Source organism: Mixophyes fleayi, chromosome 9 (assembly GCF_038048845.1).
Source record: "Mixophyes fleayi isolate aMixFle1 chromosome 9, aMixFle1.hap1, whole genome shotgun sequence".
Taxonomy (NCBI): domain Eukaryota; kingdom Metazoa; phylum Chordata; class Amphibia; order Anura; family Limnodynastidae; genus Mixophyes; species Mixophyes fleayi.
Window position 1 is genome coordinate 65,097,683 of NC_134410.1, and position 18,836 is coordinate 65,116,518.

At 42.3% G+C, this 18,836-nt stretch overlaps 1 long non-coding RNA gene across 1 annotated transcript; it reads left to right on the plus strand.

Annotated features, from left to right (window-relative positions):
• Positions 1 to 9,862: 9,862 nt before the first annotated feature.
• LOC142100717 (uncharacterized) lies at positions 9,863 to 16,926 on the plus strand. Its single transcript, XR_012678887.1, has 3 exons — positions 9,863 to 10,037; positions 15,032 to 15,207; positions 15,592 to 16,926. It is a non-coding gene; the product is annotated as an uncharacterized LOC142100717 (long non-coding RNA).
• The last annotated feature ends 1,910 nt before the right edge of the window (positions 16,927 to 18,836 follow it).

Sequence of the window (18,836 nt, forward strand, 5' to 3'; positions counted from 1 at the left end):
GATCTACAGTATCCACTCATCCCCAAGAAGGTACAGATTTGCTTTTGGTTCTGTGGCATGTCCTGTATTGCCCCGATTCTGTCCTTTGTCAAGTGTCTTAGCCCCTGGGTGAGACAGTGTCCCAAGTATTTAACCTTAGTCTGACATGGCTGTAACTTGTCATTTGCAACCTTGTGCCCTGTTTGCGAGAGATGAAGCAACAACAATTTAGTATCATGTAAACATGACATAAATGAATAAGAGCCATAAATGAATAAGAGCACAACAAATCGTCCACATATTGAATCAGAACAGACCCATTGCTTGGTTGGAAGGATTGTAAACAGTCATGTTAGGCTTGGGAGAAAATACTAGGGCCCGCAATGAACCCCTGGGGAAGCATGGTCCATGTGTATTGCACCCCCTTATAAGAGAATGTGAAAAGATATTGACAGGGTGAAGAGGGACTGAGAAAAGGGCAGAACAAAGGTCAGTGACAGTAAAGTGACTGGCAGACGGTGAAATCTGCATGAGGATGATGGCTGGATTGGGCACTATGGGGAATTGGCTCTCAACAACTTTGTTAATTCCCCTTAAGTCCTGGACTAGGCTATAGCTCCTCCCCCCACTCTCCTTCACAGGGAAAATGGGACTATTGGCTGTGCTGGATGCACGAATTAAGATCCCTTGTTGCAACAGCCTCTCAATAACAGGATACACCCCTAATTCCACCTCTGGTTTCAATGGATACTGTGGGATTTTTGGAGCTATCCTACCACTTTTTAGATTAACCAACACAGAAGCTACATTTGCCATCAATCCAGTGTCCTGTCCAGCTTGGTTCCATAGGGAACCCGGTATTTGCAGTAACATTTCCTTTACCTGAGATGGACTTTGTTCTATAATGGCAGAGTGTATCATTAACCTTTGTGAGGTGTTTAAAATGTCCTGTACCTCATGTGCAACCATCCCTAGTATATCTAGGAATACACCATCAGGAGTACAGTATATGACATATCCCATTTTATACAACAAATCCCTGCCCAGTAAGTTAGTAGGAGCCGCTGCAGCAAAGAGAAATGAATGCTTGGTGTGCAGAGGCCCAATAGTAACTTCTGCAGGTTTAGGTAAAGGGTAATGTAACACTCTCCACGTTACCCCCATAGCTGGAACAGGTTTGCTAGTGACCTGTAGATTTAAAGAACAAGTTATCACTGATCTGGTTGTCCCTGTATCTACAAGAAGTTTGTTTCATACCAGCTATGTCAACTATCATTGTAGGTTCTTCTCCTAGACTCTCAGTTAACCTAACTGGCTGTAGAATACAGATATGACCTGACCCCTAGCGCTGACGATCACTTTCCCATGCAGCATTTGCTATAACATGTGCGGACAGGATAAGTACCAACCGAATCACTATATTCAGAATTAATCACAGGAATTGCTGCTTCAGTACCATGAATGTTCTCCCTCCTTGTACTTACTCCACTTGTCTCACCTATTTCAGCCGCTGCCCCTGCTGGTGGGACCGCTACCTTGCCTTGTCTGCTTCCAGTATGTTAATAGCATGGGCAATGGCTGAAACTACAGTGGGTTCATCTTTTTCTTCAGAAATATTTGTTTTAAATTGACTTAAATTAGGATATAACTTGTTCATTTCATTTTTATCATTTTTGGTAACGGCTGTACTTACACCCCCAACCACATATAGCGTCGGGGGCGCGCTTGCGCTCAGTTCTCTGCGCTTCTCCACAGCTACTTCCATTGTGCGCGCGCTTTTTGCCACGCCTACTTCCGCTGTGCGCGTGCTACCTTGCTATGTGTTCCCTTCTAGTTTCCACAGTTTTAAACAGTCATCATGTTCAATTCTCATTTTTGTTGATTTAATCAACCGTACTTTATCTCTAACATTATTCAATACCTCTGAATTGAAACTACCGATCTTTGGAAAAGGCCTCACACAATCCTTGGTCATCTTGACCCATTTGTCGCAGTACGCCGTTGCGTATGCACCATATTTCTTAAACATAAGAAACCTGCCGAACCAATCGGCCCTTTCTTAGGCATAACATCGACCATCTCTAGCGTATGCTTAGCATCCATGTTGAACCTGAAATATCAATGTGGACCAAAGGGATATCAACTCCTCGATACCCTATCTCTCCAGCAAATTCTTCCAACACTCTGCAACACGCACCTACTGCTAGAGATCTTTAACGGCCGTGGATGGATTGCTCAAGCTGCGTCCACTCACTTCTTCTCGCACCAACGAGGAACACCTAACATAGAAATATCAACGTGAACCACAGAAGTATCAGCTCCTCGATACCCTGTCTCTCCAACAAATCTGCTTATTCAGTTTATTACCAACTGGTAGAATTGAGGTTACCCACCTTACCAGTGTAATTGTCTCCAGCTGCTCTTCCAAATCACAATCACAGTCCCTGTACTGTGCAGTCCGATCGCAACGCTTAAAGATACTAATTATCAGTAAGTGCTGCAATTACTATTGTGCGAGCTTGCGAAAACTTCCCTCTTTTCGCCACCAGTAAACCTGCCCCGTATACCGATCACCAGTTGTGCAATCTGCCTCCTTAGACAGCAACTGATACTCTGTCTCTCTAAGACAATAAATCAACTCTTTCTAATTACACAATCACACTTGTTTTCTGAGTAGAAAATCAATTTCCCAAACAATAGTAATATCTTTTCAGAGGTTTTAACAATACCGGAAATACACATAAGCAATGCAGGAAGTACACATACGCTAATCAACCATTTAAAACACCAAATTACAATAAAAAGAAACCGTTTTCTTTCTTGTCACTAGATTCAAGTTAGCACTCCTTAGATTATGCAAAAATGGACATTCGGGTTCACAACACAGAATGAACAACAGGTTTTGAACACATTGCGTTCTTATGACGCGTCTCCACCCTTTGTTGAGGAACCGAATTCGTAGGCTTTGCAAATCATCCGGTAGTGTAACCTCCGCCGCGAGCCCCAAATTGTTATGCACATCTAGTTGCTATCCAATAACGATTGTCCACTTCCAGTGATGTGGTTCCAAAGCACAATGTGATTTAATAGCCAAAAGTAGCAGAATAAAATAAGTACAACAGTTACTTTTAGCAGGCGCTCTGGATCCAGTGTACAGTCATTCAGGTCTGAAGGCTATGGTGAAGTAGAGTGAACACTGGTCCCAGAGCCCCCACTTATATACAGTCAGTGATACAGTGAAAACAATACAGATGATGTGGCTTGCTTCCATAGGTTCAGGCTTCAGGAAGTTCCAGTGCAATGCAGGTCATTGGCCAGTTCAAACGATAATATCCAAGGGTGGGGGTGAGTTCTCCTGGAGATGCATTCCAATCTTCCCGCCCAGAACTGGTTTAAACTGGTCTATTTGCACTACACAGACAGTATCATTCTAATAATATATTCCCTACAATCTATAACTACCATAACGATCCGTTTGGCGATTGAACCGGACGTCTGCGAATAAATTGGGGATTAGAATGATACCAGATATGATATGTTTCCTGTGATCTGAACCTTAGATCTCACTAACGTGTATATAAGTTTATGTTATCAACCATAAACATTGCTATATTTCGACATAAATAACTATGTATTGCAACTACATTTAATATGAGCTAATTACAAGTGAAGGTGTGCGTGTAAATACGTGTATAAGTGTTTGCCACGTGTTGCGGTTAGTTACGCTCCCCCACGCCGTAGCCTACTATTCGCATAACTTCAGACAAGGACAATCAAGTTGTTAGATATTAATTGAAATGACTATATCCAATTATCTGACTTTGACACATTGTTTGCATACATGTCCGTATCTCTCTTTATTGGCCATACTAGTCTGTTCTGTGCATGCGCAGAGTGATTCTGTGTACTGTGGGTTATGCAGGATGCTTTGGCAATGATCTTTGCTCTTTTTCTGCTTGCATTTTATAGAGGTCTAAGCAAAAAGAAGCAAAGTTTTATTTGCCGTAATTGCTGGTAATTTGTGTATAATCATAGTTTACAACGGAACCTTGCATCTAATTGAATCTTCCCCATAGTCGCATACACACCTGACAATGTTGTTTATTCTAATGCATTAGAACACAGGCAGTTATTGAATACATTTTTTAATGCATTATGAACAGGTTTCATGTCGTAAACATATCACTATCAAAACATTGATAGTGATCTTTTATTTTTATTTATTTTAACTTTTATTTATTATCCAATTATATTTTTTATATGTTGATTTCTAGCACTTTTTACCTCCATGTAATCAATCATTATTAAGCATGGATAATAGCGATGAACAAGTGTTTATTAGAATATGAACACTATGAACAATATGTGGGCGGCAGACGTGTGTTTTCTACACTAAGGGCCTGATTCATTAGCGATCGGATCTGCCGTTTTTGGGGGATCTTATGAAAATTTTCTCTGCGAATTCCCAGAAGAGGGAGATACGAAGGAAATTCCGTTGTGTATGATAACAATTTCTTAAGTTAAGATCCATCATGGAGACATGTGGCTTCTTGGTAATTATAATAATGTATTTACTCAATTTATTGATAACCTTTTTCAACAATTATCAACTTCAAAGTTACTGTACTCTGAATGTGATCTTTATCCTCAGATGCTATGTTTCCACATTGTATCATATAGTGCATGTGACCTTTCTTTATAGTTGTCACAAAACTGTGGATTATTTCAATTGTCCACGTTTCTAAATGCTCCTGGTAATGTAGCCAGATTTCATAAACAGACATAACATCTAAGTTACATAATGTTTTGAAAGTGGCTATTTTGCTACACACGTTAGTAAACTCTACAAGTTGGTTTGAAATGTGTCTTTTCTATTTGCTACATTATATTTGTTTTGCTTAAATTGTTAAAGAGGTGATTAGTTTAAAAGTATTCACTGCATGTAAGATAGATATTGGCCATGCCAACCCTCCGAAATAATGTAGAAGACACATTGTAAAAATCCTTCAGCCTCCTATGGTTTGTGTTTTCCCATATGTGTTTAGTTTACAATGTTTTGTTTATTTAAGGTAACTTAGCTTAGCTGTCAATTTGCTTTTGCTATAATGTACTAGAAACATTTTTGAATGGTAGCATTTTGAGGGTGGTCATTTGTTTGTGTTACAGTGTATTAATGTTTGTTTCTTATGTCTTTCCTCTCATCCTACATAGGAGACAATGCTTATCCCTTACGCCCTTGGCTCCTCACTACGATGTTGAGCCCACAAACAGAGCGTGAGGTTGCATATAACTCGGCTCATACAGCCACCAGATCGGTTATTAAACAGGCATTTGGTCTATTAAAAGACCCGCTTCAGATGCCTTGACTGGTCTGGTGGTGCACTGATGTATGGGCCGAGTAAAGTATGTGACATCATAGCTCTGTGTGTGGTGTTTCACAATATTGCCATCCGGAGTGGGGCTCGAGGTGGGGGAGCCTGAAGCCACACCGCGGGAATCAGATGAAGAGGCCAACATCAGGCAGTATGTCATTGATACATATTTTTGAGGTAATTCTAATTTATTAGTAATGGGACTGATGTGAATGAGTTCTCTGTACAGCGCAGCGGAATTAGTGGCGCTATATAAATAAATTATGATGATGATGATGATGATTGTTTGCTCATCATTCAAGGAATTTTATGTCAAACACCACTGTCTCCCTCCTATGTATTTGTTGAAGTGGTGAAACAGCCAAAGATGACATGCATTTTATAGCTCTGCATTTCGTGTCTTATCATACGTTGAAGTATTTATCCAATGCTACAACCATGCCTATGTGTTTCTTCACTTAGCCCTGAATGTTTGCTCATCAGTCAAGGAACTTTATGTCAAAGACCACTGTCTTACTTGCTATGTATTGTGCTGCAAATATTTAATAATGTCTGTTAATAATAAATATGACCCTGCAATAGTCTCAGCAATCAGTCACAAAAAAGTATCTACTGCTTACTACACAATGCTGCTCTTCCTCTTGTCATACACAACAATCACTCCATAGTCCTTTGGGGCCCATTTAGGTACATGTATACTTGTAGTATCTATTGTAGGCAGCCTTGCTTATTTTGTCATTAGCCACATACAGCCCTTCACCTTAACTCACACTTTATTTTGTGGGTTTGTACTTTCTAATATTAGGTATATTTGTGTGGTTAGTATGTATGCTCTCTTTTCTTGGTCCACGTGTTTGGATTTTGTATTTTGCAAGTTCAACATGGCATGTGAACTTAATCCTATATATTTTTCAGTAACCTCTGTAAATGAGGTCAAAGTAGGGTCCTTAAATGTTAGATTCGTTGCCCACCACACTTCCTAGGCTAGGACATGTTCAAACCACAATGCAAAAATTAGACTCCAGTCACAATCACCACTTTGCTCGGAATCGTGGCCACAGACAAATGCAAAGCACAAAGTTCACACAATCAAGTCCAATGCCTTGGTGTCATACGCAAGTTCAGCATCTGTTGGGAGTCCTTATCAACAATACCATTAAATCTGATTTTGTCCAGCAGTCAAACAATGACACTATCCAGCCTTTTCAGATTTGACTAGCTTCCTAAGGTCTTTTTGAACTGCTACACATCAACTATATTGTTTTTTGTCCAGTTATGAAATGTTCCATTCCAGCCACACACATATACACACACTTCTAAGCATACTAAATTGTGGGTGAAGACACAGATTGTGATCTTGCACACACCAGTCATATATGGAACTTGTTGTTTTCAGATAAAATCTGGGGGACACAAGACGTTTGACTTTGGTTGAATTTTGTTATGTTCACCAACATGAAATCTCAACAAACCTGCACTTTGTCACTTACACTTAGCTATGTAAGTATTAGCCTGAACGACCTTGGTGTTTAATGGCCATTATTGTGTGGGCTGCTTGCATTGGGTTTTTTATTTTGTTCAAACTTTTTGGGCTGACGATGGTTAATGATGTAACCGGACAGAATATATAATGTGAACGTGTTCACAGTATCAGATGACTAGCGTTTTTGGACAAGCAGTACTGATCTAACTCAAATGTTCATTTCGTATCTGGGTGTCAGAAGTTAACATTGATTTTCAATAGCATTCACATTGCGAATGATTCGGGAAACAAACAAACATTAGACTTATTCTCATCCTGAATCTGGCTTATCTGCAAGTAGGATCTGTAAGTGTGTGTGTAATTAATCGGTTGGGCCACTTTTTTCCATAGTAAGACCAATGCCTGCTTCAACATGTGTCTAAATGTAAGGTATCACAAGTACTTGCAAAGTGTTAGACATAATAGCACTATGAGGCAACAATTTTATTCTCCTCACACAGCAGAGTGGCCATACTCCAGAATGATAAGCAAGCAGTAAGTAATGACCACTGGCACACAATCCCTAGGGAGATGTCAAACCCCACCCCCAACATAGGGGTTTCCACCCAGGTGCATTAATAATTATCTCCATTCAGTAAGCAAAGTTTTGTGTGCCTAAGTAGCTACTAGGCGAGGAATATGCCATTGCTGCATGGCCATCCTGTGACCTAGAGGGACTGTGTTATAAAGGAAAGGAAAGCACTGCTAACTGTGCGCAACCATGTCACAAAGCGATGGAGACCCAAAAAATGAAAAATCAAAAATTTAACACAAATATGCAAAACAAAATCACATTGTCCACGCAAAGCACTCAACACAAATTTGTACAGTTAGACTCGGACAAGCCCTAACCCTACTCCAAATCTTCCACCTATTCCATAAGGATTTTTCTAATATATTTTAATACAAGTTAACTCAAGGACCAAACTGTCCCTATACCGTTTAAAGATGTACTTTTTATCCCCATGTCCCCCTAGAGTGTCTACCCTAGCACACATTAACACTGGGAATTCAGTAAGTCTGTTTTCATTCCCGTAGCATGTCTGTGCTCAGCACCATACTGTGGTTGGATATGATCCTTAAGACTGGTCATATATGAGACGGTGTAACATTATCTATTACACTGTAGGCCATGTATTCATTTTAGTCTGAGGCTTCCTATTGTTCACTTCTGGCTAAAGGGTAAGTGTATGTGTATTCTCGATCGGTAGAAACATCAATAATTCTATATTCAGATTTCGCCGACTTTGGCTTAACTTTACCTATCTTTGTTAACATAAACAACAGGAGATCTAGCCAGGGCTAGTGACCTGTCCTCTGTTAAAATCTAGTCAGGCAAGTGTTCTGTTTCAAAAACAATGGAGTGAATAGCCAAAATTACATTATGCTGTAACCATTTATATAGATTGTGCATATTTAGTCCTGCTATTAACATTGCTAATTAGTAACACATTACAGGCTAACAAAAAAATCTTGGAATATTGTGCTTTAAGATACATCACTAGGCAAACTAGATAATGTTTACAAGCACAACAGGGTGGCTTTCTGTGCCTGATGTAATCATCCTAATTATGAAATGTGTATTGTATTCCTATGCCTTAATATGTTGAGACACAGCAGACACTCAACACACCCCTACAGCCTGAGGCTCTGCTCAGAAATATCTGGCTGCTGTAGGAGGTAATGGCTCCGGCCAGCTGATGGAGGATGAAGATTGGAAGAAGGACTGCGATGACCCTTGTTCCTATTCTTTTGGCTAAAGTTACCCCGGGTCTGGTGATTCTGTGTGCTTGCCAAAAGCAAGGGAACAGTGAAGCCGGACCAGTGCCCTGCTGGCAGGCACTGGGGCTTCGCACTACCATGAAAGAGTAAGCCTTTATTTGGATTTTCAAAGATGTCCATAATAGTACAAGCATTGTATTGTATGTACAAGTCTCGTGTTCTTTGTTCATACCTGTAATTGATATTCCTGAACCATATGTTGTTTTTGTGCCTGTTGTTGGTGTTACATTAATTAAAGATACCATTGGTAAAGTAGGATATCTGCCTTGGTGGAAGTATTTCCACACATACCAGGGAACACTGTAGGCTGATCAGCATTTGGTAGACACCGTTCCCTCACACAAATCATGATCCACTGCAAGTGATGCAAATGATGTCTCTAGAAGCGAAGTTACAGTATGACAGTTTAACCACAATCTACTAAATGTCTCAGGCTTCACACCACACAAGTAACAATTAAAGCACAGTAGAAGGCGACCTTTTCAGGCTAAACTACCTAATGGTTTTTGTTTCAAAGTACAAAATTAGGGACATAAGAGCCAAAAATAAACATGTACATGCAACACAGAGTCCAGGACAATGAAACCTTTGCTTGCACTACATCCAAGGAGTACATACATTTCTGGACCACGCAATACGGAATAGACAGGTCTAAATGTTTTGAGATTGGTCAGAAATGTGTCAATTAAGCATCCATGATATTCACTTTTAAATGTTGTAGTGTACTCTGACATTACACACTTGGCCCTGTGGAGCAAACAATTTGAGTGTCCTAAAATATTCCTCGTAGTTTACTATGTACTTTGGAGTTTGGGGGTATTGTCTTGCTGTGGGTGGATGCTTGGGTATGTGTATGATTTCACTCCACCCAAATTTTGTCCAAATAAGAAATAGGATTAGAGTTTGCAAACACTTTGCAGGCCCATTTCGAAACTGAAATGTATTGTAAGACACTTGTAAATGAGTGCTCTAAGTGATGTAGACTCAGTGTACTGATGTAACAATGTACTGACAAATGCCAATATGTTGGAATTTGCCCTGAAACCCTAATATGTCTACAATAACCAACAACCAAACAGTTATAAAATCAAGTGTTATTTAGTTGTAATTAGAATATCTATGTATTTCACATAGTACATTAAATTGTAAAACTATAAAAATAAAAACATTATTTTTTTTTCATTTTTTTTTGCCCGCTAAGGTCTCACAACCTGTGCCTGGCTTTGAGTCACCCATGATGTGGAGGGCTCAGAGCAAGCATCGGAGCTCTCTTGGTCAGCAGGGTGTGACTGACGACATGACAAAGGGCCAGGGGGATAGGCAGGGTTTACCGCTGGACGTGCCGTGGAGGGTGCGAGAGCCACAGTGTCAGGATTTCCCAGGTATGACCACGGAGAGGGGATAAGTGGTTATAATGAGTTTATTAAGAAACACAGATGACAGGGTAACTCACGAGACAGTTCAATGTGCAGATGAGAAACAACAGGTAACTGCAATAGTAGATTTCAACAGGCAGCGTGGAACTACAAGTACCAGGTATAATGGTTGAAGATGCAGGAGTCCAGGACACAGGTAACAGCAGTAGTGAATTCAATGAAGAAATATGCAGGAGTCCAGCTAGCAGGCAAAAGCTGAGCACAGGGAATGCTCATAGGAATGACCTGATGATCTGGCCCAGACCATATAAAGCAGGCAGGTTTATATAGGCCTCATGCAGGTGACACAACTCTCAGTAATCAAGGGAAATGATCAAAGTAGCACAGTGGCCCCTTTGGTGGGCAGTGGTACTACAAGTAGAATACATAATGAATCCAATAAAGTCACTGCAGACAGCAGCTGCAGAGTGCAAGTCGTGACACACAGAAGGGGAAGGAGCCGGAGAAGTGGAAATGTGTGAAATATTATGGTCTGGGGTAGAGAAGGTAGCGTGTGTGGTATGAGTTGAAATAGTGAAGAAGTGACAGTTAGTGGTGGGCGTTGTGAGTTATCCTGGTAGATTTTGTACAAGAGGGTGGCAATATTTGTGAGTGTAGCATTTAAGGTGGTCAGTTGGTTGTCAAATTTGTGCTCCATACGGGTGAGGGTTGTGGAAATTTCACCAACATGTATGTCTAAGGACTGAGTGGTGGATTCAAAATGGTGACTTATGTGCGACAGTGTCTTCTGCCTCAAGAATCGAGCATCCTCACTCCGAAGGGACTCCGCATCACGGGCAGGCCCCCCACTTTTGGAATGTCTACAGACACCTCCTCCGCCTCACGTTCTGTATATAGAGAAAAAGTAAATCAAACTAAAAATTACCTTCTAAACTAAGCAACCTAAAAAATGCTCATTGCACAAATGTTAATTCTGGGCAATTGTGATGCATCCATTTTGAAGATTAAGACTACAGGGAATTTAGCAACAAACATGCCTTGGTATTCAAAACTAGCAGCCATGTCTATTAAGCATATGTGGTTTGGACATTAGGAAAGAGCCATATTTATGTTTTGAATTAGATTAGAACAACAGATTAACACATTTTCAAATCAGTGTGGACATGTCATTCCCTATTATGTGGTGCACAAACAGAGTATGACTAGAAAGGTTGCATTAAGGCACATATTGATAGAGGTGCCACATGTTCCTAAACACAACATAAACATTAACAGACAGAAATATTAAATATTCCTGATGTACCTAGGAGATAGTGGCCGTGTTGGGGTGGGTCACAGCCTGTATCAATTCGGCCCACCCCAAGAGACTCCTCTGAAATGGCGACACTTGCACGCTCCTCTATGGGTGTTAAGCGCAGGTCTTCAGGTGGATCCCCACCAGTTTGCTGATCGTGCCTCTTTCCGTCTGTTATTTTCTTCTTTATTCTTTGCTTACAGTCAGCCCAGCTGTCGAAATTTAACCAAAATATTCGTCTCCAAATGTTTTGATAGCCAAAAACATGGTACATAAGTGTCAATTTACTATTTACACACAGAAATCACACTATAACTACACTGTTAAATGTGTGTGGTTTTTCCAGGGTGGATAATGGACCGAAAGTGACCTGTAAATTTGTATAAGTACACTTTGAATCAACCATGGGCATTTGCTAGTTAAAAAAAGGGCTTGACAGACAGATGACTTACACAGGCACAATATGTGTCAATGTCACAGTCGTCAGACTTGTACTATGTTTCGAGGCATCAAAATGTAATTGTGGGTTATATCAAGCAATTTCATAGTACTGTTTCTGGACTTCATGGGGCATACAGCAACACGGAGCTATGGCGTTCACTTGATTGGTGACCTCTTCCCATAGGCGGGATTTCTCAAAGGCGGCAAGTCGTCTGGTGCTTTTATGGAATTTTTCCACCACTAGCTCGACAAGCACCTGTAATTCCTGCTCCGTAAAATTAAGGCGGTGCCTGGTTCTTTCCACTGGACCGGGGAACGAGCTGGGCCCAGCATCAGACATTGTTAGCTATAATAGAAATCAAGTGTGAACATTAACAAATCAAACACTAATGGCAAACTTTGCAAATTTGAAAACCCCCACCCCCTTAATCGACTTTATTGCATGCTTAAGCTAAACCATGCATTCCTTAGATACATAGTTTGCAAGTACATGCATATTAATATATAAATGCTTGTGCCTTCTAAATATACACCTGTAACTTATAAAACAGGTAAAAAAGGGGGATAGCGTAAGCCACAGATTCATCATTTGCAAAACACTTCCAATACTCAGTTATGCCTTAATTATATTGTTATCACCCCAATAGGTTTTGAAAGCAAATCCTTTAAAAAATGGGCAAATGCAACACCACAAAAGAGGAAAGGAGTGAGTAACCAAAACAGCAGCAGTTAAAAAGTCCACACAAGAAAGTTTGCTAACTTTATAGATACAAGTGTCTGTAATTTAGATTAGCCGCAGACACTTCCCAAACAACTGTAAGGAGCCTCAACCCTCTTCTGAGGCCCAGATAAATGAAGATCATTTGTACAGTTTCCATTCTTATCACTTACTAATCTGCAGTGTTTGAAGCACAGAGAGCTCACCAATATTGAAGTCAGATTCCTGAGCAGAGCAAAGCTATGGAACCAATGTGCTTATAAATCTAAGGAGAGGGCAAAAGAGAGGCATAAGGATGATTGCGAGTGTAGACAATATTGTACATACATGCTTTTGGGACACCAAAGATAGTGGCTATATACATTTCAATTAATCAAACCAACAATGCTATAGTCTGCTTACTCCTAGGTTTCGTTTAGGAAACCTATTAGCAGAGTGTTGCTATAAATGTTTGTGTCGGGCGCCGTCCCCGCTGATTCCCTGTCAGTCGGGGACGGATGCCTTTCCTTCCGGGCCGCAGCGCTCTGTTACTAGGCAACGGACGCGCTGCGGCTTCCGCTTCTGGAGGCCGGTCGGGCGCATGCGCCCTCTCTCGCTCCTGTTTCACTTCTTCCCCACCTCCTGGCTCCTCCAATCAACTCTTTGCCTGCACTATTCAAACCTGGCTCTGGCGCCATTAGGGTGCCAGAGTAACAGGTTTTGTTCCTTGTATCCTGGTTCTCCTGCTCCCTTCTCCTGATTAGTGCTACTACTGTTCCTGCTCTCTGTTGTGACCCGGCTTGGCGACTACCCCTTGATCTGTGTGACCGATATTGTTCTGCGACCTCGGCTTGTTGACTACCCCTTCGGATTCTCCCTGGTACCGTAGATTCCTGATTGGCTCGACCCGGACCGTCTGACCCTTCTACACTACACCGGCAACTGGCTAGTAGGACCGCGACCTGCGTACCCTGAGCAGCAAAGTCCAAACCTCCTGGCCCTGGGTCCCTGGCGAACACCAGGGGTACGTTAGACTCCGCACCTGCTAGATCGGTGGCGCTAATACCGGTTAGTGTTTTGCTCCATTGTACTCCTCAGAAGGCCTACGGCCTGACAATTTGCCTGTGCATATAGAGCAAAATCAGCACAGTAACATTACTTTATGCCTAACAAGTTTGTTTCCTATTCTGAGGCAAAAATGTTCTATCTATTGAAACATATCACATAAAATAGTACTTACTGTAATAATGTTTTAGAAGTCACAAAAACAAATAGCATAAAGTCCCTGCCACAAAACATTTGGTAATGAGCAGGAGTGAAGGAAGAGCACGGGTGCATTTAAATCTAGATTTTAATGGTAGGCCAGATGTACATGAGTCATCCTCATTGCATAGCACAGAATATTCGTCTCAATGCTCCGTTCTCCCGCCTAGGACTGCTAAGAATGACAGGCAGCCATTTTACACACAGGTGTAGGAAAGAACCACGTGCGACGTGAGCTCGCCCATACGTGCTCAGAGAACCAGTCAGAGTGCAGAGCATTGCAGAGTAGCTGTTGGAGAAAAATAAAATGAGGTCTGCAGAATTCTCACGCAGGGAGTTGCGGGTGCTGACCGAGGGTATGGACAGCATGCCCTCGGGAAGCTACATCAGCAATGAGCTGAAGCTGCGGGCCTATCGAAGGGTCCGCAGATATATCCGGCTGAGATTTAATAGGTGACGGATGGTTGTACAGTTACAGCGTCGCTGGAGCGACCTTCGCCGCCGCCAACCGTAGCTCTTGAATGAGCTCATGGAGGACATTAGGAGATGTGATTTCTCTATTATTCACATAAATTCGTGTTTAAACCTACTTGGTTTAATTTTCAAAAATCTTTAACCAAAATCACATGACATGGCCTACCCCTACATATCAATCTTCCTCCAGACTAGAAATGTAACTCCCCCTCCAATGCAACATGCTTTTGCCCCTGTCTCATAATTTTGGTGGGTGAACATGTAGATTCTTAATGATTGAGGGACAAACTCCAGACCATTAAGGCAGGTTTTGGATTTCAACTCTTGACTCCAGTGCTGTGAGGCAGAAGTGCTACCTACTATGGCAACTTGGTGACATTACCTTAAAAATATTTATAATATTACAGTGGCAGATGTGTTATATTGCAAAAAGAATTGAACGCCATCTTTGAAAATAATGTCCTCGATCACAGTTGCCCTTAGAAGGTTGTCACATATTAGCAGGTCAAACAAATACCTACTGTATTATATGTCCCTAATCAGTCATTATCTGGCTGTTTGAATTCTGATGTTCTCCCCAAAAACGACTATTTGACAATTACTGAGTAAAACTGAGACAGTCCACATATCCTAAGCCTAAAGCAAACATTACAGGCCATATGAAAGTGGTGTATGTCTGTCATGTTTCTCTCCTTCTGGTAAAAATTAGCTTTATCTGTGTTGCCAAAAAAATGATTCACAATGTCTGATCACATTATTATCTGACTACATCTGTATAATTGTTAAACAGGTTAATTTTTGAACAATACACTTATATATTTATTCTAACAGACCGTAGACATCGTGCCAGACAGGTGGAGGCAGAGGAGGAGGAGAAGAGGAGGGTGCTCCAGTAGTGGAGGAGGAAGAGGGTGCACCAGTGTTGGGGGCAGATGCAGTGGTGGAGGTGGACCTGGAGGAGGAGGTGCCTGCCACACAGGCAGTTTTGAAGGGGGCGAGGAGTGAATGTAAGTATGGAAATTAAATACTTTTACGAAATGTATTCCTTTTGAGTCACATTGTAGTTGAGCAAAAATCATTAAAAAATCACATGCCCTTTTTCAAACAGCTAGTTAGTCATTCTACAGTTTTCATCCATAATGGCCATAACATATAACAATATTTTTGGAGGTTTCAAGTAAACCCCATGCACCACACAAATGTGTAGCTATAAATATATCTGCCACCCAAAAGTAGTAATCCACTGCCTAGTACTGTGTTTAGCATACCAAACAATGTAAAGTTATGCAACACTTCATGCCTCTGCTGATGCTGGCAAATGAGACAATGTACACCCTTATGAAGTAATATATGTTTGACCAATTAACTAAGCATGTTTTTTTCTTTTTTAGCAACAGCTCAAGAAGACACCCAGGCCCAGGCTGTGGATGAAAGTCCTCAAAGCAACGAGGCGCTCATCCACAAAATCTTAAAATATAGGCATAAAATAAACAAATATACCAAATTGCTGGGTTTTTTTTTTTTTACTATTTTATCCCAAAATTTTTACTGTTGTTTTTGTTCAAATTGACCATTTATAAAATTGTTAGAAAAAAATATTGTGTCTGTCTTTTGTAATTTAATTAAAAGAAATGTGTTGAGGTTATTTTAGCCAATAATGGGTTGGCATTTAGAATATACCTTAATATTTAATTTACATTGGTCCCTTTGCACTACATCTTAATTTATTAATGATTTAACTAGCATATCTAAGGCGCTGTACAGAGAACACAGTACACAGTCCCTGGCCCAATCGAGCTTACAGTCTAACAAAACACACATACTTTGATTGATGAAGCCAAATGGAGTTGAGGAAGGAATTTAAAAAAAACATGGCGAGAACAGTAACTCCACACAGAAAAGGCATACAAGCAGGAGATGAAGAAAACAAGGTAGGATTGGCAGATGCTAATTGCATTTCACAACAAACCCCCCTCGAAAAGGGAGTCCATTCTTAGTAATATCATACACATAAGGTGACCTTGGGCCCAGATCATTAAGGAATGTATATGCCAAATGACAAACCAAATTAACACGTATACAAAACCATCTGGCATTGAAGGGGTATGTAAACGCTAAATATGAGTTCAGATTAAAATGTCACTTGTACATCTACTTCAAATGTCAAAGTAAACCCCAGAAAAATAAGTCCGTGCTCGGTATATCCCACATTATATATGGTACCAGCTGCTTGGCAATAAGCCCGCGCTCGGTATATCCCATATTGTATGGGGTACCAGCTGCGTGGCAATATAAATGTCCATATATGTATACAAAACAAAAAGACAGTTGTCAGCGTTTATCCTTTAAACTGCATATCTGTGTGTGTCGAGCAAAATGAAAACATGAGGTATTAGTTCATATTTTGATCAAAAGACTTAAGCCTGCATCCCAACGTCAAAGGTACCTCATTACATGCAGGTCCTACACTGACCTATATGCTTTAAACACCATTAAAATGCAGTTAAAATCAAATGCACTTACCTCCCAGGTATAGGGGTTTACATCTAGCAAGGGCTGGCTTGTGAGCCACACCCAAATGTGCCTTAAATAGGCTTGATGGACAACTGCTATGACAAAAAAGGCAATATTTTAACACAAATGATGCAGGCTTAAGTCTTTTGATCAAAATATGAACTAATACCTCATGTTTTCATTTTGCTAGACACACACAGATATGAACTCATGATGCCAGTGTTGTGAAACCAAAGTGCTAACCACTAACATATCTGTGTAGATGTTAACTGGCATTTATTTTTGATAAATAATGAACAGTGGCTGTGTTGTGTTGTTTTTTTTTCTTGAAGTACTATTATCTAGCATTTACATCTGAAGCATGCATGCTGTATTGCTGAGCTTCTCACTCGTTTTTCAAAATGAATGTTGCCTTAGTGGTTAGCCAATCCACCTTCCAACAATGGAGTCATGAGTTCAATTCGTGACTCATGCCCTTTCTCGGTGTGGAGATAGTAGGTACTCTACTATGTATCGATTATGGAAGAGTACGCTATGCACTTTGTTATGGCCCGGATACAATTTTAAAGCATATATTATTTTTTTTATATTAATAAGCTTATTTGTTTATGCTAGCAAATTACATGCATTTGCATCTACATGCGCTCAGTTCTACTCAAACACAAACAAACCCATTACACCAGTGGTTCCCAAACTTTTGCAGTTCACGGCACCCTTAGAGTCTCCAAATTTTTTCAAGGCACCCCTCCAAAATAATTACTGAGCAGTCCTGTTTTAGAAGTAGTTGGGTCAAAAAAATGTAATAAGTATTTAGGTCAGGACAGAAATACTTATTAAGTTGTATGCAAAAATGCCCCCTCTACATCCAGACACACTGCGCCCTCTGCATCCAGTCACTCTGCCCCCTCTGATGCTGCCATCTCTCACGCTGTCCCCTCTCACTGCCCTCTGTCACGCTGTCCCCCTCCTCTGTCACGCTGTCCTCCTCCTCTGTCACGCTGTCCTCCTCCTCTGCCCTCTGTCACGCTGTATCCCTCATCTGCCCTCTGTCCCCCTCCTCTGCCCTCTGTCACACTGTCCCCCTCCTCTGTCACACTTTCCCCCTCCTCTGCCCTCTGTCACACTTCCCCCTATGCATCCAGTCACTCTGCCCCCTCTCACGCTGCCCCCTCTGCCACCTCTCACTGCCCTCTGTCACGCTGTCCCCCTCCTCTGTCACGCTGTACCCCTCCTCTGCCACACTGCTCCCTCTGCAGCCCTCTGTCACGCTGTCCCCCTCTGCTGCACGCTGTCCCCCTCTGCTGCCCCTCTGTCCTCCTCTGCTGCCCTCTGCTGCCCTCTGTCCTCCTCTGCTGCCCTCTGTCCTCCTCTGCTTCCCGCTGTCCCCCTCTGCTGCCCCGCTGTCCTCCTCTGCTGCCCGCTGTCCTCTGTCCTCCTCTGCTGCCCTATGTCCTCCTCTGCTGCCTGCTCTTCTCCTCTGCTGCCCGCTGTCCTCTGCTGCCCTCCTCTGCTTCCCGCTGTCCTCCTCTGCTGCCCGCTGTCCTCCTCTGCTGCCCTCTGTCCTCCTCTGCTGCCCTATGTCCTCCTCTGCTGCCCGCTCTTCTCCTCTGCTGCCCGCTGTCCTCCTCTGCTGCCCTCCTCTGCTTCCCGCTGTCCTCCTCTGCTGCCCTATGTCCTCCTCTGCTGCCCGCTGTCCTCCTCTGCTGCCCGCTGCCCTCCTCTGCTGCCCGCTGCCCTCCTCTGCTGCCCGCTGTCCTCCTCTGCCCTCCTCCGCTTCCCTATGTCCTCCTCCGCTGCCCTCTGTCCTCCGCTGCCCGCCTCTGCTGCCCGCTGTCCTCCTCTGCTGCCCCTCTGTACTCCTCTGCTGCCCGCTGTCCTCCTCTGCTGCCCGCTGTCCTCCTCTGCTGCCCTATGTCCTCCTCTGCTGCCCGCTGTCCTCCTCTGCTGCCTCTCTGTCCTCCTCTGCTGCCCGCTGTCCTCCTCTGCTGCCCACTGTCCTCCTCTGCTGCCCTCTGTCCTCCTCTGCTGCCCGCTGTCCTCCTCTGCTGCCCTCTGTCCTCCTCTGCTTCCCGCTGTCCTCCTCTGCTGCCCCTCTGTACTCCTCTGCTGCCCGCTGTCCTCC